Below are 27,086 nucleotides of genomic sequence, written 5' to 3'. Positions count from 1 at the left end.
TGGGCGGGTGGTGCCTGGTGCCAACCTGCTCACTGGGGTGCAAGAGACACTGAGGACTGGTGACAGAGTCGCCCCGAGAAGGAGCTCAGGCTGGGCCCACAGGGGCTCCGTGCTTCCAGAAAAATATCCTGTCTCTGTCCGCGGAGGCCTGGAGCTAAACCCACGGGTCTGTTTCTGGCCCACACCTGCTGCCTCGCTTCTCTGTGTTTAGACAAGAATCCTGTCCCTGGCCTGCTGCTGGCTGGCCGTGTCCTGAGCCTGGCACGTGTGAAGTGAGCAGTGTCCTGGTCACTGCATCCCTGTGTCCCTAGAGACTCAGGTAACTTCTGCACAAAGAGCATTTGCCCTGCCCCCCCATCTAAAAGCAGGTGATGGGAGCAGGTGTCAGAAAGGGGCTCAGAGTGGACAGCTCTCAAGGGCTCTGACCTATAAGGGAGAGCTTCCCAGAGATGTCACCCGGGCCTCTGCATGGTCACCCGGCCCCCCTGAGGTGCTGGGTTGTGACCAGTGAACGTCGTCATCCTACACTGTAATCATTGTCCGGAACCCCAGGCCGCCGTCAGGGCTCCGGAAGGAGGTGGCTGTGCATGCCTATTCACTCCCAAGCTGGCATGGGTTCTGACTCTCTAACACTTGCCCTCCAAAGCCAGTGGAGTCTATGGTCCTCCCCCAACTTGTAGAGAGAGAAGCACTAGTCCCAGGGAAGACCGTGGTGCCCAGGCCACAGGGAGACCCCCTGACTTGGGCCAGTGCATGTCAGGAGCTTTTGACCGCTAGGGCAGGAGGTCGCTTCCAGCCACATGGTCTCACTCGCTGGCTTCGCAGTCAGAACACAGATTCCAGGAGGCAAGGTGGCCAGCCAGCCCGTGACCCTGGTGCCCTGGTGCATGTGCTGCTGTGGCACATTTAGTGCCTTCTGTCTGGGGCATTTGAAGTCTGGGCGGGTGTTCATTGTGCAGAGAGCTGGCAGCTGTGGTTCCCAGTCGTCGGAAACACAGGTGTGCCCCTTGGAACGGCCCTTGTCACCACGTCAAGCCACGCAGACACCCGTGAGGAGTTTCCGTTTGACTCACTGCTGTCAAGATGGTGACAGGACTTAACCATCTTCTCAGGGCGCTGCGACCGCTGAGCAGACGTGTGGGCGACCAGCGTCGGCTTCCCATGAAGAAAACCGCTGCTTTTGAACAGGCTCCAGATGGTACATTTTTGCTTTCACTAAAATTAAGGAAATAATAATAAAACAACTCACCCAACATCCCAATTAAAAAAGAGAGAGAGAGCCTGACCTGTGGTGGCGCAGTGGATAAAGCGTCGACCTGGAAATGCTGAGGTCGCCGGTTCGAAACCCTGGGCTTGCCTGGTCAAGGCACATATGGGAGTTGATGCTTCCAGCTCCTCCCCCCTTCTCTCTCTCTGTCTCTCTCTCTCCCTCTCTCTCCTCTCTAAAAATGAATGAAAAAAACCCCAATTATTTAAAAAAAAGAAAAAAAGAATTAAAAAAGAGAGAGAGAAAAGAATCTAACGTCAACCCAGAAAAAAAACAAAACAAGAACAACTATTCAGCCTGGTGTCAGAATTTGGCAGAACCACTCAGACAAGAAGGAAGAAGACGTTTTCACTGAGGCAAGGTTAGGTCATCCTCTTGTATCTTTCAGGAGCTGCATACTCTCTCCTCCTCGCCCCTGCCTCGTCCTCAGTATGACAGAGCCAAGACAGAGGCAGCTTCAAACACATGTGGACTGTGCACCGTCTGCCTCTGAGAGATCCCAGCAGTCCCACGAGATCACTAGAGAAGCCCCCCAGGTGGCTACAGAGTCAGAGCGGTCCTGCTGAGTGCGGTCATGCTTGGAACACTCGAGTCCTACAGAAGTCTTGGATAAAGGTTGTCATTATTCATGCTCAGCCCAAACTGGGCAGAGGTGGGAGTTTAAAAGCCCTGTTCCCGATTGGCGGATGCCTGAGGCCTGGGGTGCGCCCAGGACCGGCTGAGACACGGACAGCTGATGGCCTCTTGGGTCCCTAATGGTCAAGAGCAGGACAGGGACAGGATTGAGGGCCGCTGCCTGAATCCCCAACTAAGGCACAGTGTTTGTGGACGGGCCATGTGGTTGACGGTCCTCCCCACACCAAGTAGCCAGATGGTCTAAAGTTTAGACTCTAAACAACCCATCAGTGGTATGCGTATGTAAATATTTTCCACTGAGGTCCTGTCATGTAGATGTTAACGAGGATGAAGAATTACTGTGAGGATTTCGCCATTAAGAGCCAGTCAGGCCGCAAGCCGGGGCTACAGAGATCCCTACATTGTGGAGGGGACAGCTTTTGGGGTGAGATTGGCTCCCCCTTGCTGCCTCCAACCCAGACCCTGCCTCCCTCACACGGTGAGCCCCGGGAAGCATGCCCTTAGAGCTCTTAGGAAGGGCAAAATGCCTTTCTCATCATGAATGATGTGATCCCCCCCTCCCCATGCTGTTGGTGAGAGCTCTCTGGCCCAGCAAATTTCCCTTTTTGCTTTGCCTACCAGGAAGCACCTGGCTAAGACATTGTGTGTGTGTGTGTGTGTGTGTTGTTCTTTTATCATTTGCTTGTCGAGTGTCCTCAGGAGCATCAGTATAGGTTTTCTTCTTCCTTTGTGATTTCCTTCTTTCTTGACTCCTCTAGTTTTTTTTGGGGGGGGGTGTGAAGCTGTGTTTTAAAGTGTTTGAAAGCAGGGAGTACGTCTAACAGGAAGCGCCTGTCACGGGTTTTGTGTGTGATTGCAGGGTGTAGAAATGGTCTTGAGCCGATCTCCTTGGATTATCAATTAGACTAGGGGTCGGGAACCTATGGCTCGTGAGCCAGATGTGGCTCTTTTGATGGCTGCATCTGGCTCACAGACAAATCTTTAATAAAAAAATAATAACATTAAAAATATAAAACATTCTTATGTATTATAATCCATTCATTTCCTACTTGCTCATGTTCATGGTTGCGGGTGGCTGGAGCCAATCACAGCTGTCCTCCGGGACGACACCAGATTTTTATTGGATAATGCGTAACATACACAGGTCGTTGTATGGCTCTCACAGAATTACATTTTAAAATATGTGGCGTTCATGGCTCTCTCAGCCAAAAAGGTTCCTGACCCCTGAATTAGACAGTGGTGCCAGAGGGCCAAAATTAGGCGTAGGTCCGATTCTCCTGGGTACCCTTCGCATATCTGACATGTCATAACAGCTCGGTGAACGTGCTAGGGATAGGTCATGCTAGCTGCTCTAGCAGACAGTCCCCTGTTTGTTCTCTGTGGCTTAGGGGAGTTCCAATGTATCTGCCTGCCTTGTACCTCTACATGCAAGTCCTTTGGACACTGTTCAGTGTGTTGGATTCTGTTTCAGCACTTCCTTCTGCCAAAACTATCGGCTTGTGGCACGCTGGAGTTGAATGGAGAGGCCTTGTGAAGTTCAACCTCCTCATTATTCACAGAGGGGGAAACTGAGGCCTGGAGAGGACAACTGACCCAGAGTCAGAAAGCTAGAGCCCCTGGACTCAACCCCCCCGCACCAGGGATGGGATCATTTCCCCACACACCGAGAATCCCATTGGTATCTGTATCCACAGTAGACAAATCCTGCTCCGGATGGGACGCTAGAAGGTCAAGCGAAGGACAGCTCGAGTGCATCGGCTAATGACCAGGTGACTGCGCCCGATCCTTGGAGACATTCCCCCAGCCTTCACGACAGCTGTTTGAAACTCAGCACAAGGCTTGACTTTAGCATCTATTCTGCCGGGATTTGGAGCGTGGAAAATCAGTCTCTTCCTCAGACTCATTCAGGCTCTGCCTTCTCTTAGTGACTCATGTGTGAGAGTGAGGAAGCCTCTTCGTAATTGTCCCACTGGGGAGAGAAGTTCCACAAGACCCCCTGGAGAGCCTGACCGCTGTGACCAGTGTTCTATGGCCGTGACCAAGTGCCCCTCACCTTCCACATGCAGTAGTTTAACGCACAACTGTTTTATGGATGTGCTCATGATGCGACAGGTGGGGACAGCTCATGCTTGCTCCACGGGGTGGGGGTGGAGGTGGAAGATACCTTTCCACAGTGTCCCCACAGCTGTGGCTGGCACGTCGAGCTAGCGTTCGGCTGTATCAGCTGGGGCTGCTGGCTGGGGCATTGGTTCCCCTCCATGTGACCCCTCCCCATGGGCTTCTCACAGCTCAGTGACCTCCAGGTGGTTGGACTTCTTACCTGGCAGCTGTTTCCCCCAAAGAAAACTGTAGAAGTGTTCAGGCTGCTGCCTTCTCCTCCATTTATTTATTTAGTATTTTTCTGAAGTTGGAAACGGGAAGACAGTCAGACAGACTCCCGCATGCGCCCAACCGAGATCCACCTGGCATGCCCACCAGGGGGCGATGCTCTGCACATCTGGGGCGTTGCTCTGTTGCAACCAGGGCCATTCTAGCGCCTGAGGCAGAGGCCATGGAGCCATCCTCAGCACCCGGGCCAACTTTGCTCCAATGGAGCCTTGGCTGCAGGAAGGGGAAGAGAGAGACAGAAAGGAAGGAGAGGGGGAGGGGTGGAGAAGCAGATGGGCGCTTCTCCTGTGTGCCCTGGCTGGGAATCAAACCCAGGACTCCTGCACGCCAAGCCGACGCTCTACCACTGAGCCAACTGGCCAGGGCCTCTTTCTTTCTTTTTTAATTTTAATTTTTCTGAAGTTAGAAGTGGGGAGGCAGAGACAGACTCCTGCATGCACCCGACTGGGATCCACCTGGCATACCCACCAGGGGGCAATACTCTGCCTATCTGGGCCATTGCTCTGTTGCAATGGGAGCCATTCTGGTGCCTGAGGTGGAGGCCATGGAGCCATCCCCAGCGCCCGGGCCAACTCTGCTCCAATGGAGCCTTGGCTGCGGGAGGGGAAGAGAGAGATAGAGAGGAAGAAGAGGGGGAAGGATGGAGAAACAGATGAGCACTTCTCAACTGTGTGCTCTGGCCGGAAATCAAACCCAGGACTTCCACACACCAGATTGATGCTCTATCACTGAGCCAACCAGCCAGGGCCTTCATTTCTTTTTTTTTTTTTTTCATTTCTTAATTTACTGTTTTTATCATGCTAAAATACATACAACATAAGGTGTACTACTGTAATCATTTTTAATTGTACCTACCGTTTAGTGGCATTAAGTACGTTCACATGGCTGTGCAACTGTCACCACCGTCCATCTCCAGAACTCTCTTGAAAAATTTTTTTAATTTATTGATTTTTAGAGAGAGAGGAAGGGGGAGAGACAGACAGCTGGAAACATTGATCTGTTCCCGTAGGTGCCCTGACCAGAAATCGAACCTGCAACCTTTGCGTATCTGGTTGTTGTTCTAACCAGCTGAGCTATCCCGCCAGAGCTCCAGAACTCTTTTTATCTTGTAAAACTTGAAACTCTGCTGCTATGAAACCCTGACTCCCCTCCAAGCCGCCTTCCCCCAACACCAAGCACTCACCATTCCATTTTCTGTCTCTGTGAATTTGACTGTTCAGGTCCCTCCTGCAAGTGGAATCACACAGTACCTCTCTTTTGTAGCTGATTTATTTGCTTTAATCTAATGCCTTCAAGGTTCCCTCAGATGACAGGCTTTACTTCCTTTTTAGGGCTGCATAATATTCCTTTGTGCAGCCAGACCACATCCTGTTTATCCATTCATCTGTCAGTGGACAGACACATGGGCTGTTTCCACTGTTTTGTGTCACAAGCATTGCTGCTCTGAGTATCTGTTCCAATGTGCTGATCTCTGTTCGTGTCTCTGCCTTCCTGTAGACTCGAGTCTCAACCCAACACCTTGTTCTGTTGATCGCAGGACCAGATGAGATTCAACAGGAGGGGACCCTGCGAGGCCGTGGCTTGCTAGGGGTCACCAGAATAATCGTCCATCACAGCCACTCTGGGAAAAGATCTTTGTCAAAAAAACCAGGTGGAGCCCCTCACACAAACCCGTTCGAGGCCTCTGGAACGCCCAGGTTCCCACGACCCCGGCTCTGAGTGCAGGTTCAACTGGAGAGGCTCCGGCCAGACCCCGGTTGTCCCCTCCCTCAGGGAGGTTGCAGCAGTGGCTGTCTGTTTTGTATTGCTCGTGGCTGCGCCTCTCATTACATAACCTGTTATTCCGCGCTGCTCCCAGCCCTGGTTACTTGTCTGAAGTTTCTGAAAGCTGGCTGCCAGAGCTCCAGGCAACGGGGCAGGGGAGGGAGGACACCTCTCCCTCATAGTATTAGTCACTCTGTGCTTGGCTAAATTTAACTTTTTATCATCCCAATGATATTTTTGTGGGCTTCGGATTTTACATAATGCTACCACCGACTGCTGCAGGCTAAGAATTTCTCCTTTTTGTTAGGCGGGTGTGTGCACACATGTGTGCGTGGGGAGTCTTCCCCGTGAACTTCTGCATGCTCTCGGCCCCGGCTTTGTTCCGCCCTCCCAGGCCAGGCCAGGCCAGGCCTGGGGTTGGCTTCCCGGGGCTCTGCTTTGCTGTTTACCCGCTGGGAGAAAAACTGCTCCTCGCAGCTCTCTAATGGCCTTGCTAATGCTTCCTTCCCCACTCGAGGTCTCTCCACTTCTAAGGTCTCCCAGGGATTCCTGCTGCCCCCAACGGAAGCTGAGCTCCTGAGCACAGTATCTGTTGGGAAAGCAGAAGGAAGGATCCGGAATTGGGGGGGGTGGTGGTGACAGGAAAGGGACAAGAAATAAGAGTTCTAGCCAGTTAGCCGGCCCAGAGTGTGGGATCCAAGATGCTTGTGGGTGGGCAGATGCAGGGACGTCCAGGCTGCAGGAGGCGGAGAGGGGAGACCCAGCCTCTCTTTGGGGAAGGCCCTGGGACAGCCCGTGGGGACATGGGGGCGCAGCTCAATCATCCTCCCCACCTTCCTCCCAGCTTCTCAGAACTGTGGTGTGCTGGGCGTCACCCAGGGGTCTTGTGTTCTCCACCGTAACTGTGTGTGGGAGGTGCCCACCTCCATTTCCCAGATGGGCAAACTGAGGATCGCATCAGAGGACTGAAGGAGCAGCAGACGCTGAGTGCTCACTGGTGTCAGGCCTGGTGCTGAGCGCGTACGCTCAGGAGCTCGTGGGCTCGTCTCGGCCTTCCTGTGAAGCAGGTAGGCGTGTCACTGCCTTTCGCAGGATAAGAAAACGGACGCCCCACACAGGGACGTCCGGCACACGGGTTAAGTCGCTTGAGGCCAAAGCACTGAGAGAGGGCAGAGCCACATGTCAAAGCCTGTCCACCTCCACGCCCCCTCTTCTCTGCCACTCAGTCACGTCACCTATTCTCTGCTGAGGGGCTTCCGGGGCCACGGACGGCAGAGTGGGGACTCTGGCCAGGCCCTGTGCTCTTTCCAGGGCATCACGAGGTAGGTTCTGGCCGCATCTGGCTGCTACACCTCCGTCCCGCGAGCTGTCGTTAGAAGAAAGCAGGGTGTCTGTGTTTAGGTTGTCTCCGGGGAGCAGACGGGCTGCAGGCGAACAGGGACCAGAGAGGTTCACTCTCACCTGCACTTTTTTTTTTAATATTTTCAACATACAGATGTATTATGGGTTTTAAGGTTTTTTCATGCAATAAATGAGGACTTCCTGGGCAGATACCCCGAAAAATGAAAATATGTGTCGACCTGAAAACATGTCCGCATATGTTGACAGCAGCATTCTTCACAACAGCCCCAAAGTGGAAACAGCCCATGTTTCCATCAACGAATGATTAGGTAGGAAAATGTGGTCTCTCAATCTAGGGCCCTGGTTGGCAAATCGCAGCTCATGAGCCACATGCGGCTCTTTGGCCTCTTGAGTGTGGCTCTTCCACAAAATACCACATGCGGGCGCTACCTCAATAAGGAATGTACCTACCTAGTTTAAGTTTTAAAAAATGGCTCTCAAAAGAAATTTCAATCATTGTACTGTTGATATTTGGTTCTGTTAACTAATGAGTTTGCCGACCACTGGTCTAGGGGAATATCATGCAGCTATGAAAAAGGAACAGCACACTGACCCCTGCTACAACATGGGTAAACCTTGAGAACGTGATGCTGAGTGAGAGAAGTCAGGCATAAAGGCCAGATGGTGTAGGATTCCATTTATAAGAAATGTCTAGCCCTGGCCAATTGGCTCAGCAGTAGAGCGTTGGCCTGGCATGTGGAAGTCCTGGATCGATTCCTGGCCAGGGCACACAGGAGAAGGGCCCATCTGCTTCTCCACCTTACCCCTCTCCTTTCTCTCCCTCTCTCTTTTCCCCTCTCATAGTCAAGGCTCCATTGGAGCAAAGTTGGCCCGGGCACTGAGGATGGCTCCATGGCCTCCACCTCAGGTGCTAGAATGGCTCCTGTTGCAGCAGAACAGTGCCCCAGATGGGCAGAGCATCGCCCCCTGGTGGACATGCCAGGTGGATCCTGGTCGGGCGCATGTGGAAGTTTGTCTGTCTGCCTCCCCGCTTCTCACTTCAGAAAAAAAAAAAAAAGAAATGTCCAGAGCAGGTTAATCCATGGAGACAGAAAGCAGGTGGTGTTTGTCAGGGGCTGGGTGGAGAGGGCACCAGGAGTGACTGCTTGATGCTGCTCATGGGGGTGAGATTTCTTTTGGGGTTGATGGAGACGTTCTGGACCTCAATAGCGGTGATGATTGTACAACCTTGCAGATGGACTACCTGCCTCTGACCTGTACACTTTACAGTGGTGAATTTTACGACGTGTGAAAATTACATCTCAGTAAAACAAAACAATTAGGCGCCGTGCCTTCCAAGGTTGTGCTGCCGGCCTGACCTGTTGTCAGCAGCCTGGACAGTTTGCTCCGTGACCATTGCCACTAGCACCCGTCCCTTTTTGCCCATCCTTTCACCACCTGCCTCCCAATCTCCATGCCAACGGGGAATGGAAACAAATGTTTAACTTCACTCACACCACCCCCTCATTTGGAACTTAGGCATCCGACCGACCGGGGACAGCTTGAGACAAGCGGACGTCTGGGCACTCTGTCAAAACGGTCTTCATTAAGTGTTTGACTTTTATTTACGGGGGATGAGGAAAGACTGATATCCTATTCATAGAGATTGTGTAGGGAAACAGACCCACGTCCCCGTTCCCGAAGCAAAGTCAGGGATCCGAACAATTTTCAGGAAAGCAATTCCGACTTTCTGTCTCCAGAGGTTGGTATTTTATTTTGGTTGGTTGTTTGGTTGATCGGTTGGTCAGTTTACTCCTTGCAGTTTTCCAAATCACAGCGAGCAGCATGTGGAAGATTTAGGTTTAACAGTTAAAGGAGAGGAGAGGGTCCTATGTATAACCTGGTGACACCAGTGGGTAATACTGAACTGTGTAAGTGAGATTTGCTGATGGCGGAACTTAAATATCTCACCGCCTCCCCAAAGCAGGTAAATACGGGAGGCAATAGACACGTTAATTAAAGATTGGAGGAATCCTTTCGCAATGTATATGTGTATCAAATTACTGCATTATACACTTTGAATGTATTATAATTTTATTATACTGTATTGCAATATTGCCATTATACCTCAATAAAACTGGCAGGGGGGGCATAAAGGAATAAAATGTTTTCTTTTGATCCTGATAAACAGCAATACACATGTATTATTTAGTTTCCGGACCCCCCCCAACACACAACTCCGCAGGGGCAAGTGTGCATGGGATGTGCGTGCAACAGGCCTCCATACGGAGCTGTATCCTGTTTTGATTTCTTGTTTCCTCTTAAAGGAGCGTGGGCTGATTTGCTTCTTTTTTTAAATTACTATTAATATTTTTTATTGGTTTTAGAGAGAGGAAAGAGGAGGGAGAGAGAGAGAGAAAGAGAGAGAGAGAAACATTTATTTGTTGCTGTATGTGCCCTGACCTGGGATTGAACTGGCGACCTCTGCACCTGGGGATGCTCAGACCAAGCGAGCTACCCGGCCAGGGCAGATTTACTCTTTGCCCCCTGTGTGCAGGGCCACGGAGGAAACCTGAGTCATCCGACTACATCTTCCTACTTTATTCCAGTCCTGTTTCACGCCCCTCCCTACAGGAGCTGCCGCCCCGCGTTAAGCTGTCCCCGCATTCACTTTTAGCACTTTAAATGCTCTTTTGTGAGAAAAAAGAGAGAGAGAGAGAGATTCCCCCGCAGTGCCATGCTCCTCTTGGTTAGAAAACGTGCATTTTTTCCTCACGGCCCCGGGCCCTGTGGGTCTCATTCTGCTGGGTGTGAGTCACCACTGATTTTCTCACCCAGAGAGAGGCGTCCTGGGCCGAGGGTCTTCAGAGCCCCCCTGCCTTGGACTGGAGTGTCACCATGGAAACCCCAGACCCTCTAACATGGGGAGGCTTACGGGGGCCTCACTGAAGCGATGGAGGGACCGTGGCGAGGCCACGAGACGGTGTAGAGAGCTGTGGGTTTTGGTGGAATGTCCTCCCCGAACCCACGTGCCCAGCGGGGGACTAGAACCTGGGACAGTGGGATGTTTTGTTCACTCGGGGTCCAGTGTGTGTAACAGGCCCGTTCGTGCGGCTGTAGATGGGAGGGGCAGGTGCAGGGCTGACATGGGCCTTGACCTCTGCAGGCCTGTCCCTGGGAGGGAGGCGTTTGCAGAACTGGCCATGACTTCCCAGGAGTGTGTGTGTGTGGGGGGGGCTGGGTTGTGGGGGCGTGTGTACGCTGGTCTCCAGCTGGGTGGTGCTCAAAGTCACACCTCCTCCTGCTGTGCCTTCCTGTTCTTCTCACCTCCCCATTACTCTCCCTCCTCTGAACTCGCACTGTCCTCGCTCTGCCCTCCACCACTTCTGTCTGCAGCCAACGCAGGATTCCTCTTCTCTCACCTCTGTCGTGACCTCTGGCCCCTGGCAGGCACAGACTCGCATCCCCAGAGCCCCCCCCATACGTGGCCTCAGCCAGTGGAAGAGGGTAGCTCCAGAGTCAGGAGTCGGTTTCTGGAACAATCATAGCCCCTGCAGCCTACAGGGGGCTGCCCTCTGGCCATGGTCCCTGGAAGGCCCCCTGGGCTGCCTGCCTCTGGGGCCTAGGTGCGGGCTGGGGGGGGCGGCGGGCGCTCACACACAGTCCAGCGAGAGTGCTTGTTGAGCTGCAGATACGGGCGGGGGCGGGCCACGAGTTCTTCGTGGGATCCCTGGGTTGGGTGGAGACTTGAGCGATGCCTGTGAATTCTCCGACGTCTTGTAGGCTGATTGTGCCTGGGCCTCCCTGGAGACCCGTTTCTCTGCCTTTTCTCATTTGCTTTATGTGTTAGGCTCACCGCTGGCTTCTGGGTCTTGGTCACTCAGGCCCAGCTGCAGGAGGTCAGTGGGAAGGCAGGGGTCAGCCATTGTGATGCTGACAGTGACTCTGCTGTGGGCACCGAGAAGGGGGGGCTGGTTTCCTCTGCTCCTCCCCCTGCTTCTCCGAGGATGCAGTCTCTCAGCCTGAGGTGCTGCTGCGGTCCCCAAGGGCTGACGGGCAAAAGCCTCAGGTTTAAGGCTTAGTGCTTGGAGAGGGGCTTCTGAGACAAGCAAGCTCCCCCTGTGTGTCAGAGGGCCGGGTTCCGGTTCCCCGAGCCATGTTCCTCAGCACAGGGAGCCCTGGGAAGTGTCGAGAGCTTCAGTCTCCGCAAACGCACCCCTTGTCGAATGAACACTCCTTTCACTGGGTCTCCCCCATCCTGTCCTCTGGGCCCACCTGGATGTCCAGTCTCTCCCGTTGCCTAGGAGGAGGCCTGGCTCTGTTGATTTCCCAGTGGGGCCGGTGCTGAGGGATCAGAGCGAACAGAGGTCTCACCTTCGCCCCCGCTGGCTTCTCCCTGCAGGATGCTGGCACGTGTGTCCTGGTCCCCGACACCTGTCCACGGGCCTAGTCCACTGGGCCACCCCACGGTGAGACATCGAGGGAACCTTCTCATGCAGACCTACATACAGGTAAGGACCGCTCCCCTGACTTTGGAGTTGGTGGGGGGGTGTGATGGCTCTGTTGCCATTTGCTTCTTTCCAAAACATTTGGCTTTATCTGATGAAAACAGGGTAGATTGTATTCATTGATACAATTGCTTCTTGCAAAGGTTGACTGCCTTTTTTTATAGTATTTATTTATTTATTATTGATTTTAATTTATTGTGTTTACATAGATTCTAGTAAAGGTTGACTGCTTTTCATGAAGTAGGAAAGGCTGGTGGTGTTCCGTCTTGGATAGCCGTGGATTCCAGATACGACCAGACCTGGTCACTGTCCTCCGTACTGAGTGCCGGGTGCTTCCCTTCTCTTGCTCCCTGGCCTCAGCCTGGCCTTCCCACCCCCTGCCAACAGACAGGACAGGAGTCTGGGACTCCTCACCCTCCGCAGTGGGCAGGAGCGGGCTGCGAGTGAGCATGACAAGCCGCAGGCGGCGCCACGGAAACAGCCGAGCGTGTATTTTCACGTAACCGTCTCCCTAGATGAGAAACCGGAGGGGACATGACTGAGGGTCTCTGTGGGGTCACCGGGGGCCTCATGTCCATCCTGTCCCGTTTTATGTGCTGAGCCTCAAGCACAGGCCTCTCTCCCTGTCCCCTTTTGCCATGCCAAGGCCTCTCGTGGGTACAACAGGGAGAGAGATGCTGCTGCCTTTTTCTTTCCTGCACTCCAATGAAACTTCCTCCCTGTGTGCTGATCGGCTAGATTGAGCTTTGGGGGCATGGAGTTTGGCTCCATTCTGGGCAGCTGACCTATGAGGGTGAAGAGGTAGAGGTGGGGTGGGGCGCGCCGAGGTCCACAGGTTCTGTTCTGGCCGGCCCGGCTCTGGGCTGAGCATACAGTGACCAGTGTAGGAGCCACTACGCTTCCATCTTACACGAGGAAGCCAAAGGCTCAGATGCCCAGGATCTGGTTCAAGGTCATGCAGCTAGTCAGTGTTGGGCTTGGCACTGGACCCCAAGTCTAGACCCAGAAGCGCATGGCCTGGTTTTCTGAAGGTGGGACTTCCCCGTGGGATGGAGCCAGGCTCAGCCTTGCTTGTGAGTGCCTGTCCTGCCCTGGCCTTCCCGCTCCCGGGGAGGGCTGTGGATCCACCCCCCAGCGGCCCTCTACCCCTCCTTCCCTCTCCCCAGGCTGTTTTCTTTTCTAATTGCTCATGGTTTCAGTAGCCCTGAAGAGGGCTCTAAGCGCCAAGAAGGGAGAGTGCTGTGTCTCAGAGGTGGCGTCTCAGCTTCCAGGGGTGCTGTATGGGGGTGAGGGGCTGGCATGGCAGCTCAACACTGACTCAGCCTCTCTGAGGTCCCCTGTTGTACCTGTGGCCGGACTGTCCTAGTGGGGACGGTGAGAGCGCTCTTGACCCTTGGCCGGGGCTCCGACATCAGCTGCATTGCTCTGAGGGACACCCCCCCGCCCAGCAGAGCCTCTGTTGCCTGTTTCCTTTTCTGCAGAAGAGCCTCCTTTTCTTTCCCAACAGCGGTATCCCTGAGTCCCACGGTGACCTGAAAGGTGGCCTCGCAGTCCATCTTATCTGGCTGGGGGTCCTCGCATAGCATTCCTCAGGGCCCCTCGTTTACCCAGCGAGTACTTACTGTCTACCAGTTGGAGACAGGATGCACCTATGAACAGGGCAGAAGTCCCCGCCCGCATGCATGGCACCTCCCCCTTGGTGCTGGCCTAACGCTCTCAGTATACTCACCTCTGTGCTTTGCCTACACTGTTCCAGAGGCCCGGGGTCCTGGAACAGGACCCTTCTCACCCCCATCCCCAACCTGGAATAAACAGCATCCCCCCACAGGGAAGATCAAGGTCACCCCTGGAAACCCCTGAGCTCCTCCTGGGAGTCTGTGACCTCGAAGGGCCCAGGATGGCAAGGCCCACGCAGGGACGGAGGCGGCCGAGCATGCGACACGGCCTCCCGTCCTCCCTCTGCAGGGGGCTGAGGGAGGAGAGGGCTCTAGGAGCAGGGTTTATTTTTAGAGGAATTCCTTGCTCCCAAGGAGCTCAGAGCCCTTCCTTCCAGAAGGTGGGGTGGGGTAGGTGCAGGGCAGGGGATCGCTGGGCTTGTTTTCTTAGCTCAGCCAGGCTGTCTCTGCATTCACTTGACCCAGAGGCAGAGGCCACCACCGCTACCCGCCGCAGAGAGGGTCCGCCTCAAAGAGGGGTCCCCGCCAGGGAGAGCATCCCCCGCCCGGCTGCCCGCCCGGCCCTCCCCCCAAGGTTGAAGAGGGCACCACTCTGAGCTGGTGAGCGGAACTTCTAGCTGTTACAGTGGGGAGGGTCCCAGCCCAGGCTCAGAGGCGGTGGCTTCCTTCCTGACTCCCCAGCTCAACTCTTGCAGGGAGGGGCACTTCCTGCCACTGTCTCCACCAAGGTTCCAGCAAGGTCACTGTCTCCTGGGGAGGAAGACAGCTGATGCCTTGGGCAGGACCTCAGACCACAGCAGCGGCTGACGCACACTTTCCATCCCTGCCACCTGCGCAGCAGCCCTGTCACCTGCAGAAGCGGAACCCCCTTCTCTGGCATCCCAGCCCTGGGGGCTGGGGGAGAGCTGGCCGGCTGTTCCCTCTGGGTTTGGGTGTGGGATGAGGAGCCTGTTGCGTCCTGCAGCCAGCGTGGGGGTGCTGTGCACCCCCACATAGAGGGGACGTCCTGCCTGGGGCCTGTCCTGCTGTTCTCTGAGGTCCCCCCACAGTGCTTGGGAGAGAGCGGGGCACATCTGACGTCCCTCCCATGCCCCGCCTGACCTCTCCCATTCACGTTTCTTTTGGTGACCACGCATGACTCGGGGTAGAATGTGCTGAGGCCCCGCATACCTCGCGATGACCCCCAGCCCTTCGGTCCCCTTCTCTTCCTCAGGAACCCCCGGGTGCCCACTCCCTGGGTTGGCCTGCTGTCTTAGGTGGCTCATGGCTCCCCGAGCGCATTCCTCACGTCCATCCAGGGGGCAGAAGCTGCGTGTCTCTGCTTCCTGCTCCTGGTCATTTGTCGGGGCTCATGTGGCTTTCAGGGCGCCTGCTCAAGGGTACTCAGCTCACGCACTCTGGGTCGGCATGGCCGGGACGAGAAGCTGGCTGAGCCTCCAGGAGGCCATGTGGGCTGTGGCGCCGTCTCAGCCACAGTGGGGAGCTCTGCCCACTGGGCTGCCTTCTGCCCCTCTGTCCCCACCTCTGCCTTTTCTCAGTTCCAGGGAACAGCCCACTGCTGGTCCTTTCCCCACAACGGGTGTCCAGGGTGCTCACGGAGCCCCTGCTTGTAACCTCCTCTTGCCCGGCAAGGCCACCGGGAAGCACGCATGATGAGCGGACGCTCACACCTCCCGTGGAACAGGGCCCGTCAGGGTTCCCAGGGTCATTTCCTTGCTTTGTTCCTCCCCACGCGGCCTGCGCTGCCGACCTGCCCAGAACCACCACTTTGATCCCCGGAGACAGTGTCCAGAGCTTGGGCCTCGCAGAGGGAGGGGCTCCTGAGAGGATGCCCTTCACGCTGGAGGGGTCTGTGGCCGGAGACTGATCATTTCCGCAGCGTGCTCAAACCCACCAGCCGTCTGAATGTAGTTATCCGACACACATTGAGTGAGTACCTGCTATTATGGGAGCTGGGTGTAAAGGATGATAAAACATGTAAAATCCCCGCCCTCCTGTGCTTATATTCTAGAGGGGTAGACATGCAGTAAAACAATAATGCAGTAATATGTGCAACATATATCTGTATGTCAGATACCGATCAAAGCTAAATAAACAAGGGAGAGGGAAGCGTCTCAAGTCGGGACGTTTAAGCAAAGGCCTGAAGGAGGTGAGATGGAGAGGTGGGAGGTCACCTGAGGAGGAGCATCTGAGCAGAGGAGACAGCCTGTGCAAGGGCCCTGGAGCAAGAGCCCATCCAAGAGACTGGAGTGGGAGGAAGAGAAGCAGGAGAGGAGGTTGAAGAAGTAAGAAGAGCCTGTTAGGACTCTGGCTCTGAGTGACGTGTAGAGTTACTTAGGTGTTTGAGAAGAGGCATGCCGGGGCCCAACCTCTGCTTTGAAAGGGTAGTTTCTGAGGACCATATTGAGAATGGACTGGATGGGGCGAGGGGAGGACGTGGGGGGCTTGCATAGGCACGCACGGCTTCCAAGTTGCTGTAGAGCAAGGTGGTGGTCCCCGGACCAGGTGGCTGGGGTGGGGCAGTGAGGGAGTTGGGCTCCAGGTGTGTCTCACAGGTAGAGCCGAAAGGAATCATGGAGGCATCAGGTGGCCTTGGAGGGACCCACGAAATCATCTAGTCTGGCCTTTTCCCTTAACCTGCGGGGAAATTAAGGCCCAGTAGCGGAAGCTACTTGTCTGGCATCAAGGGACGACGCTCTGTATCCATGGCACCACTGGCCAGGGCTAGACCCGTTTTCCGGGACAGTTCAGGTCCAGTGCTGTGCCGACACGAATGGGTGGTGGGTTTCGCAAAGGCCACGTCCGCTCCCTGGCATCGGTCTGCCTGAGAAAGGGAGTTACTTAGCTTGTCCTCATAGAGCTGGCTTTCCAGGGCAGGGTCCCCACGGGAGGCATGGCCTGAAGTCAGGCGGTCATTGGACACATATGTATGTATTGGTCCCCTTCTGTGCGCTTGGGAGGGGAGCCCTGTCTCCTTCTCCCTCCATCGTTCACTTCTTCCCTTTAGTCAAGTGGCTCTCTCTTCCAAGTTCCCATTCAGTTATATATGCTCTTGGGAAATATGTCACACTCCCTCCCTGGTACCTGACGTGAGTAAGTTTATTCAATGGAACTAAGAAGTGGGCCAGGTCGGCGAGGATGAGATGAGATGGCATCTGAGCAGGGGGGACACCCCCAGCATCACAGATTGCCCGTGACACACTCCCACCGCCAGGGGACATCTGAGTTCACGAGCGGGTTTCCGTGGGCCATGAAAAGCATCTCGCAAAGATGGCCTAGATTTGCAGAGACCGTGAGGAGAGGAAAGAGAGCAAACGAGGAAACCAGCATGGAGCGCCTCGCACGCGTCTGGCGCTTAGTAGGTGTGCTCAGTAACTGAATGTTCCTTTCCTGACATAGGGAAGCCATTCAGCCAGAGTTGGCCGCGGCCCCCAGGGGCTGGCGGCTGCCTGAGGATGGTGGCTGTCCACCCAGCGGGCAGAGCTTCCTGACCCGTGTCTGTGTGGCGTGCAGGGCGTGTGAGGGAGTGGGTCCTCTGGTCCGTGGAGTCAGGAAAGGCTTCTAGAGGAACCGGGGACCTGGTGGCTTGGGATGCATGGTGCAAAGGAGGGTATTTGAGGATGTACCTGCCCCAGGTGTGGTGAACTGCACCCCACTTTTCTCCCAGACAAAAGAGTGAGTAGCACTGTGCTGGCTTCTAGGTCCCGTGTATGACACGGGACAGGGGACAGGCCTGGCCTGGACTTTCCTGCTCTGTCTCCCTGAGCACCCTGATCCTGCACACATCTGGTTTTACACAGCTTGGGTTTTTTCTTTTTTCTTTTTAATTTTAGCAGCTTGATTAAAATATAATTTACATAGCATGCAATTCATCCATTTGAAGTGTACAATTCAGTGGTATTTCGTTTTCACAGATTTGTGCAACCACCACAAAATTTTAAAACATTTGTCTCACTCCGAAAAGAATCAAGAAACTGTATCTTTTAGCTGTCACTCCAGTCGCCCAGCGCTGGTAATCGCTAACCTGCTTTCTGACTCTATGGTTTGTCTCTTCTGGACATTTCATAGAAATGGAGTCATATACTATGTAGTCTTTTGTGTCTGGCTCTCTCACTCACAGTCCTGTTCTTAAGGTTCATGTACATTGTAGCAGGTGTCAGTGCTTTGTTCTTTTTCACTGCTGCATTATATTCCCTTGTGTGGGTGGCGCCCCATTTTGTTTATCCTTTATCCATTGACAGATACGTACTCTTCTGTCTCCACCTTTTGGCCGTTGTGAATGATGCTGCCATGAACATTCACGTACAAGTTTTGGTGTGCACCCATGTTTCATTCCTGTTGGGTGTGTGGAGTGACTGGGTCACACGGCAACCTCATGTTGAACCCTTTGAAGGACTGCCAGACTTTTCCATAGTGGCTGCATTGTTTAAGTACACGTGGTTTTATAATGATCGCCATGAAAAACTGGGTAGTGTGGCAGTTCATGCAGACTACAGAACCAACGGCCCGGGTTCACATCCTGGCTAGCAGGTCCCCATTCACCTTTCTGAGCCTCAGTTTATTTATTTTTTAAGACTTAATTTATCCCTTTTAGAGAGGAGAGAGAGAGAGAGGAAGAGAGAGAGAGGGAGAGAGAGAGAGAGAGAAGGAGGGAGGAGCAGGAAGCATCAACTCCCATATGTGCCTTGACCAGGCAAGCCCAGGGTTTGGAACCGGCGACCTCAGCATTCCAGATTGATGCTTTATCCACTGCGCCACCACAGGTCAGGCTCTGAGGCTCAGTTTACTCATCTGTAAAACGGATAGATTGAACTGCCTTGCCCAGCCGCTAGGATTGAATAGAGTCCTCTGTGGGGTGCTATAAGAGCAGTACCTGTCCTTTGTGGTCATTCCACAAAGGGGGGCTCCCTCCCTCCTGCGGGGAGATGTTCCTAGGAAAACAGGGCCCTGGGGTAACCTGCACAGACCTGAAACGGGCCAGGGCTCCTGGGAAGGAAGGAGGGTGGCAGTGTCAGGAACCAACCCGGTGGACCCTCATCAGGAGCAATTATGGGTCACACAGCAACCCCGTCAAACCACAGGTGCAGCCACAAAGATGGAGAGTCCGTCTCCTGAATCCCATGTGCTCAAAGGCTCTGCCCCTGAAGTCTGTGCCCCAGCCCAGACCTCTGTGCCCGGCCTGACCTCTACCTCGCCATCCTTGACTCTGTACTTCCGTCACCTTCTCGCCATTCCCCAAACCTGCCATGCACTTTGAGTGCTAAAGGCATTGGCTCATGCTGTTCCCTCTGCCCCACCCCCACCATCTCTCCTGGTAAACTTCTACACATCCTTCAAAGCCCAAGTGAAATGCCCCCTTTTCTATGAAATCTTTCCTGGCAGGCAGTCAGCTGCTGCCCTCTCTCTGTTCCAGTCACACTCTGAGCTTTCCTCTATGAATACACTCGATGGCTAACAGGTGTCTGTCCTCCATCCCAGATGGTGAGTTCTCTCTCAGGATACCAAAGCTAAGGAGGAGGAGCGACCCATCAGTTCCCCTGAGGTTCCCCACTTCCTTTTCCTTGACCAGCCAGGTCACCTCTGAATTGTCCTCCCTTCCAGGAGGTGGGAAGTGGCCAGGCAAGGGGCAGGCCGAGCACACACTTGCACCGCCAGCTCTGCACCTGCATCCAGGGTGCAGGCCGGGGTGGTGCCGTGACCTGCTTTCTGTGAGCGTGTGCCTGGGAATCGGCAGACCCCTCCTTGCCCACTCCCTGTGAGTCTCTGCTGTCTCTGAGCTGGTGAGCGGGCTGAAGTCTGTCAGGCGGCCATGTCACCCCTGGTGTCCCCACAGCCCAGCAGCTGGCATGTTTTGGACTAGTTTGCTGCTGCGCTATAGAGGACCGTGGCCAGCGGGGAAAGAGGGATTATGTTCGTTCCCATCTGGCTTCAGCCGCCTCCCCGGCCCCATGCAGCTGCTCCCTGTTACCCCGGTGCCAGGCGGCAGATGCAGGGGGCGAGGTCAGCCAGGAGCTGGGGACCTGTCCGTCATCTTCACGTGAATGTCTTCAGGGCTATTTCTGGCCTTGCCCTTATCCCAACGGCTTCAGGGGATAAATATAGACATGGATCGAAAAGCCCCAGTGGCAGGCAGGCAGGCAGGCAGGCAGGCAGCGCCGGAGAGCATGCGGACGGATGCGTGGCTATAAATAAGTCTGCTAAACACCTCCCCAGCTGCTCTGCGTACAGAAGGACAGATTTCCACACCACGCCGCCTGCTGGGCAGCTGGCAGGGCAGGGGGGGAGATCTGCGGAGAAAGGGGGGCAGAGGACGCTGGTGTGTTGGGACCCTGAACGGAAAGGCAGGCTTCCGGACGTGATTCCTTCTTCCTTAGCCCTGCTAGTTGCTTATAAAGGGGACTGGCCAGTGGCCCAAGCGGAAGTCATGGGGACAGCCACACGGAGGGACCATGTGCTGTGCCAGGACCGATGGCCCCAGGCTAGCATCCTTTGCCCCCTGGCTTCCCTGGCCCAGGCTTCTGTTGCCATGGGGGCCGCTGACAAGGGCGGGCCTGGGTGATCCCGGGCCCCAGGCTGTGGCTCGCATGGCAGCTCTCTGGCTTTCTCAAGCCTCATGTCTGTGTCCTTGCTCTGCTCCCGCACTGCCTGGACCCACCCTCCTGACAGGAACCTGGGTTTGTTTATCTTTTGGTTCCTGGTCCTTACTGCTCAGCAAGGTGGCTACAGGGTGACCCTTGTTTAGGCTAGAGTTGCCAGTAAGGGGAGCCCTTCCTTCCCACACCTGTCTTCCCACACCTGCCTTCCTTTAACTTCCTTCCTGCACTTCCTTCCCACACCTTCCTTCCTGCACTTCCTTCCCACACCTGCCTTCCTGCACTTCCTTTCCCCACCTTCCTTCCTGCACTTCCTTCCCACACCTGCCTTCCTGCACTTCCTTTCCCCACCTTCCTTCCTGCACTTCCTTCCCACACCTGCCTTCCTGCACTTCCTTCCCCCACCTTCCTCCCCACACCTGCCTTCCTGCACTTCCTCCCCACACCTGCCTTCCTGTACTTCCTTTCCCCACCTTCCTTCCTGCACTTCCTTTCTGCACTTCCTTCCTGCACCTGCCTTCCCGTACCTGCCTTCCTGTAACTTCCTTCCTGCACCTTCCTTCCCATACCTGCCTTCCTGCACTTCCTTTTTGCACTTCCTTCTTGTACCTGCCTTCCTGTAACTTCTTTCCTATACCTGCCTTCCTCCCTTCCTTTGCTTCTTCTCTCCCCTCTCGCCTTTTCCATTCCTGACTGCCTTTTCCTAGTTGGGAGCAGATACCTGGGGCTGGTGTAGAGCGAGGACCTGTTCCGTGGAAAAGGATAGAATTTGGTAAGCTGGTGAAAATCTCCCCGTGAGTCAAATATTGTTGCTGTGCAGTCACCATCACGCCCTGGAAAGTGTCTTCCGGTGGTCCCAATTGAACAAAGGCCCACCCATAGAGGGAACATGCACACAGGGCCATGCAAGGAGAGTGGCGTTTATTAATATCACATGCATACACAGTACTCCTGGCGTGCTCGCTGTCTACAGATGGGAGTGGGCAGCTGTGTGGTGGGAATGTGGCCAGCCCCGCGGAGGAGGGCCCTGCGCCCCGCCCCTACAGGCTTTAGGGCTGCGGGGACAAAGGGAACCCCAGGGCTGCTGTGGCTCCTTGCGCTGGTGACACGTGAGAGGGTCCGCCGTTCAGCCCCCTGTGCGGGCTCTGAGCGCAGGTCTGCAGAGATGCGTCCCGTCTGTTAGGCCCCCACCCCGCAGCTCACTGACCACCCGGAGGGGAAGACAACAAAATCAGTAGGCAGCTATGGTGCCAAGGGCACACCCCATGCCCTGGGGTGGGGGGTGTCTACTCCTGGGCCGGGTGCCTGTGGAGGAAGGACCACAGAGAACGCCAGGTCACTCACACGAGACATAGGGTTGGGACTCAGGGGGAAAAGGCCTTCCTGGCAGAGGGAATGGCCTGTGCGAAGGCCCAGAGTTAGGAACATCCCATCAGCCAGTGCTGTTTGGGGCTATGCACGGGAGGGTGGACGGAGCCAGGGCCGGGAGCCGAGTTGGGGCGCCTCGTGCGCCCGGTAAGGCGTGTGGATGACATCCTGAAAGCTGAGGGGGAGCAGGAAGGGCCTTTAATCAAGGAAATGTCACGGCTTTTGATGTGTCTTAGAAAACACTTCATCTGACTTCATGTGAATGACAGGTTGGGGGTGGAGGGCGGGGAGGAGGGGGCAGGCTGGCAGCAGCTTCACAACGTCTTGCTGTGTTGAGTACCTGAAGGATGTCTATATATGTACAGATATATAATACCGTATATACATATGTTATATATATATATTTGTTTTTAAACTGAATCTACGAAATCAGGATGAGAAGCTAGGAACTGCAAAGATGGCAGTGCCTAGCGGGGGTTGAGGGTGGGGCACCTGTCACAAAGCCATTGTTTCTGACCTGCTCAATTCCCCTTGTCACCAGAGGGGTGACCTTGTCCAGCAAGCCTGGCCCCTGCCAGTAGCCTGGATCTGGAGCCAAGATGCCCTCCCAAGGGCATTAGCTCCTGATGTGGGGTTCTGTCTCCGAGCCCCTGAGCCAACAGGCTGCTGATGGCATGAATGTGTGGCTCCCAGCCGCTTTGCCCTCCGCACCCCAGAGCCAGGGCTGTGAGCGCCAGCACCCCCCGAAACAGAAGGGACTTGAAAAGTGTGGTATGATGGAAAGATAAACATATTTGCTTACGTGAACCACAGCACCCAGGAGTTAATCTGGTCATGTAAATGTTTTCATGTGCTCACGATGCCGTGGGTGTATATGGATCAACAGAAGAAGGGAGCGATTGTGTGGCTGCGATCTTGCCTTCGGGGAAAGGTGTGATATTTATTAAGGAGGGTGTGAGTCAGACGTCCAACGCTGCTCCCAAGTTCGGGCGCCGACCCAGACTGAGAATTCAGAGCCAGGAGACTCGTAGGGGCCGTTCAAGTCCAAGCCCTTCTTTTCTCGGTGGGGAACGGAGGAAAGATTTCTCTGTTCAGCACTTCTGACAACCTGATGGTTTCCCACTCCAAGCAATTTCCCAGTTCTCTGTGAATATCAACATGTGTCTTACAAGGCTATTCAGAGCTGGCACTGGCTACCAGAGTTAGTGCCGACCCCATAGGATAAGACCCCACAGTGTCCCACGCACTTCAGACGCCAATCACCAGTCCCCGGGTCACCCACTCTCACTAGAATGGCTCACAGAGGTCAGGGAACCATTTCCTTACATTCGTGGTTTATGACAAAGGGCGTGATAAATGGATACGAACAGGTGCGTGGCCAGGTGAGGATGTACCCAGGCTGAGGTCCGGCGCTGTCCTGAGTACAGGAGTTCTGTCCTCATGGAATTCTGGGTGCACCAGCCTTCCAATGTGCTCATCAACCCAGAGGCTCTCCGAACCCCATTGTTTAGAGTTTTAATGGAGATTTCATTACATAGCCAGGGGCAGTTGAATCGTTGGCCGTTGGTGGGTTAACACACAATATGGTGTACAGATGATGTGTTGTAAAATTGGGTCCCTGCAACCTCTGTGATTACATTAACCAGGGTCACCCCAATGAAATTAAATTCAATTTATTTTTTTTAAATCGCTGGCCATTGGTGATTAACTCGATCTCCAGCCCCCTTCTCTCCTGGAGGCTGGAGTCACAGTGAGACCTGTTCATCTTCCAACCAGTTGGAGGTCTGGAGTCGGTGTTCCGCCCTTTCGGTCTCGGGGTTGCAGGGTTTAAAGGTGTGGAGCGGGAGTCCCCACCTGGCCATGCTGTCTCCTGGGTCCTCCAGCTCCATACCATGGCCCGGGGGGACAGCTGTGTCCCGTTGTTCCTCCCAGCGCCGGCCCCCCTGAGATGGGGCTTCAGGAATGAGAGCGTGAGCTGTGACAGCGTCCAGCGAGGGGGACCGCAGGTGGCCGGGTGGCGGGTGCAGAGATGGGACAAGACGGCACTCCTGAACCCTTGTCAGCAGCCTCACGCGGTTGGGGTCAACCCATGTTGGGTGTTTTTTATTTAGCATTAAAAAAAAAAGAAAAGAAAAACAGCTTTATTGAGATGGAACTCACATCCCATACAATTCAGTGGCTTTTAGTCTCTTCACAGACTAGTGTGACCATCACCCCAGTTTTAGAACATTTTCATCACCCCGAAAAGAAGGACACCCCTTCAGACATCATCTCCCTCCCCAGGGGTGGAAGCCCCAGCCCGTGACAACAACTAATGTAGTTTCTGTTTTCACGGGTGTGCCTGTTCTGGACGGCTCGTGTGAATGGGACCAGCCGGCTTGGCTTCTTTCACCGAGTGCGCCGTCTTCCAGTTCACGCGGGATGTAGCAGGTGTCGGCGCCTCGTTCCTGGTTACGGCTGACTGGTCATTGTGTGGCGTTGGTCAATGGCGAGTGCATTTTTTAAAGGGCAATTTTCCATCTCAAAACAGTTCTGAGCCAGTGGAGGGGTCAGGGGACACTCGGTGGACCATGCAAACAGGGTCAACTGTAGCATCCAAGAAGGGCTTGCTAGGGGGAGGTCCCTTTCAGATTTTCTGGCCATTTTCTTCTCTCTCTCTCTCCCTCCCCCCGTAAGACAGGAGATCTGAGCTGGCGGGGGCCTGATATCTGCCTAGGAGGCCCCCGGCCAGGCTGGAGGGTGTGTGTGTGTGTGTGTGTGTGTGTGTGTGTGTTTCCTGCTTTGAGGTGGACAGCTGGGGCCCCAAGGAGTGCAGGCCCAGAGCCCAGATTAGCATGTGCTGTGTGATCAGAAGCTGGGGATCAGGGGAGCGCGACTCAGCCTTTGTTTCCTCTTGCTGAGATTGTCTCATCTTTTCAGAGTGACTGGTAATCCTGTTTAAAGCGGAGGTGTGGCCGTGCTTTCTGGGGAACAGAATCCTCTATTGGGAGGCACACGCTTGGCTCCGCTCCCCGCAGGCCGCACCTGAGCCACAGCTGAGTCTTAGGTCCTGTGACTGCACACAGCAGGAAGGGGGGGTGTCACAGGGAAGGTGCTGCACCCTGCAGGTGGGGCCTGCCTCACCCTCCCCAAAGTGTAAGCGCAGGACACTGACTGGGGGGGGTTCCCACTGTGCCACCTAACAGCTGGGACCCTCAGTTCCAAAGCAGAGCAAGAGGACCAGGAGACCTGGGAAACCCACTGTTTCCTGAAGCAACTGTTTCCAGAAGCCCGGAGCCCCACTGAAATGATTTAATTTCACACACACACACACATACACCCCTGGTCAGCCCTGCGAGGCGGGGGCAGGGGGGTTGACAGATCATTACCCGTGGGGAGAAAGGTCTAGGCTCTCATGAATGATTGGCAGCTCTAACTCTCTGGGGCTTCTCTAGACAGGGGTGCGGCCAAGCAGAGAGGAAGGGCCATTGTCCGTGTAGACCCTTCAGGCTGGTGGAGAGGACGTCTCCAGGATGGAGTGGGACACGGCTTTCTGGGTTCGACAGCCCGGCTTCCACAGTCTCTGGGTGACAGCCGGAAAGGTGCCTGGATTGGTGTGGCCCACCTGGGGGTGTAATATTTTGTACCTGGCACTTCTTGCATTTGGACCTTGGGCTGGTGTCCCCCCTGCCTCCCCAAAGACCCTGCCCGCCCAGGCCAGGCCTGTGTGGGGAATAAGTAACTAGGACTGAGAATTATCGGCCCTGAGTGCAGAAGGGAGATTTATGGGCTTAATCCCTTTCTCCCCCGTCTGTCGCGGTGAGAACAATGTGGAGAAAATGGAAAAGGCTCTGTGAGGTTTTTCCACCAGGCAGGGTGGCTCTCGCAGTGGGTGCGTCTCCGCGGGGTCCACCGTGCAGGTCTTGTGCTCCTTCCTGGAGTCCCGTGTCACTTGGGTGCTTCCAGAAGCCTGCCTCCCGAGGAAGGGGCGGCAGGAGGGCAATTCTGCTCTGAAGTCAGCCCCACTGGAGAGGCCGGTGGGGTGTTGGGACCCACAGAGGAGATGCTCCTTGCTGTTTCTGCGAGGCCACCAACAGCAGGTGGTCGGCTCCCTCAGTGTGGGAGTGGGAAGGGGAGGTGACCTTGTGAGTGGCTGCTTCTCCTGAGCTGCCTTTCTCCTGGGCGCCTACAGTCACATCGTTACTACCTACCTACCAATTTGTCCTGTTGCTTCAAGGAGCTGGGCAGGCGGGCCTATAGGAACTTTTGGGTGTTCGCTTTGTCGTCCCCCTCCCCAATACGTGGCTTTTATGGCATCTTTTTTTGTCTTCTTCTACTTCTTCTTTTTCCAAGTGAGAGGAAGGGAGATAGAGAGACAGACTCCTGCATGTGCCTCAACTGGGATCCACCCGGCAACCCCTGTCTGAGGTCAGTGCTCTGCCTATCTGAGGTCATGCTTACAGCTGAGCCATTCTTAGTGTCTGAGGCAGAGGCTCCATGGAGCCATCCTCAGTGCCCAGGGCCGATGTGCTTGAACCAATCAAGCCATGGCTGTGGGAGGAGAAGAAAAGGGGGTGGGGAGAAGCAGATGGTTCTCCTGTGTGCCCTGACCAGGAATCAAACCTGGAACATTCACATGCTCTCGATCAATGCTCTACCACTGAGCCACCTGGCCAGGGCCTCATGGCATCTCTGAAATATCTCAGATTAAGTCTGAGGAATCGTCTGGCATCTGGCTGTTTTTGTAGCCGGACAGCTTAGTTCTTCTTTTTCATCAGCCTGTTAAACTGTTCCTTTTTCAGAAACACAGATCCCATCCAAAAATTGCCCACTATCCTCTTTGTTAACCATCGCGGTTCGCGGTGGAATCAAAGCACCCGGTTTTGCTACAAGTTTAATGCCTGTCCTTCGAGAGCCCACTCATCTCTCTGGGCTCGAGACACTGGACAGGTGACATCCGACCTCATCCGAACCCTGTGGACATGTATTTTTCACCTGAGAAGCTTCTGATTTCCACAGGCGAACCGTTTCCCTGAAGAACGACATCAGTGGCGGGGAAACGTGTGCGCACAGACCTCGTCTTGTAGCGGAAGCCCCGCGTGGCGTCTCCCCTTCCCCCCATCGTGTTCTGTATATGATGGATGGCAGATGGTGCGCACGGTGGCCTGTCCCTTTCCATCTCCCCGCCACGTGTCAACCCGGAACCTCTTTCTTTTTCTTTCCAAGGAGGCTGAGCCCCACATTGAGGTGACAGAGTTCCTTCTGCTGGGGCCCCTCGGGGCCTTACGCAATAACCAAGCATCCCTCCAGATTGCTGTCCACCTGTTCTGGGATGTCAGCCTTTCTGATTACTGAGAGCGGGTTCAGTCCGCACAGCGGCAGATGCAGAGAAAGAGCGCCAGCGGAAACGTGGCCGTCCCACGGGCGTTTTATGAAATGTCAGAGCATTGGCCATTGACCCTGACTGGGCCTGTGCCCTGCTCCAGGCCCTTACTTCATCTTGGTGGTGCTCCCAGGAGCTCTGGCTTGTTTTATTGCTGAGGCAACATGGGGGAAAAGGGGGGAT

At 54.8% G+C, this 27,086-nt stretch overlaps 1 protein-coding gene across 7 annotated transcripts in view; it reads left to right on the top strand.

The window, feature by feature from the left end:
- PITPNM2 (phosphatidylinositol transfer protein membrane associated 2) overlaps positions 1 to 27,086 on the top strand; it is a 139,218-nt gene that overhangs the window by 24,378 nt on the left and 87,754 nt on the right. For all 7 annotated transcript variants that reach the window (XM_066260707.1, XM_066260701.1, XM_066260702.1 and 4 more), the window contains one exon: positions 11,799 to 11,907. The gene's annotated coding sequence lies outside the window, so the exon portion shown is untranslated. The remainder of the gene's footprint in view (positions 1 to 11,798; positions 11,908 to 27,086) is intronic.

The sequence above is a fragment of the Saccopteryx bilineata genome, chromosome 2 (assembly GCF_036850765.1).
Source record: "Saccopteryx bilineata isolate mSacBil1 chromosome 2, mSacBil1_pri_phased_curated, whole genome shotgun sequence".
Lineage (NCBI taxonomy): Eukaryota > Metazoa > Chordata > Mammalia > Chiroptera > Emballonuridae > Saccopteryx > Saccopteryx bilineata.
Note: the sequence above shows the minus strand (reverse complement) of the source record. Positions and strands in the feature narration are given on the sequence as shown.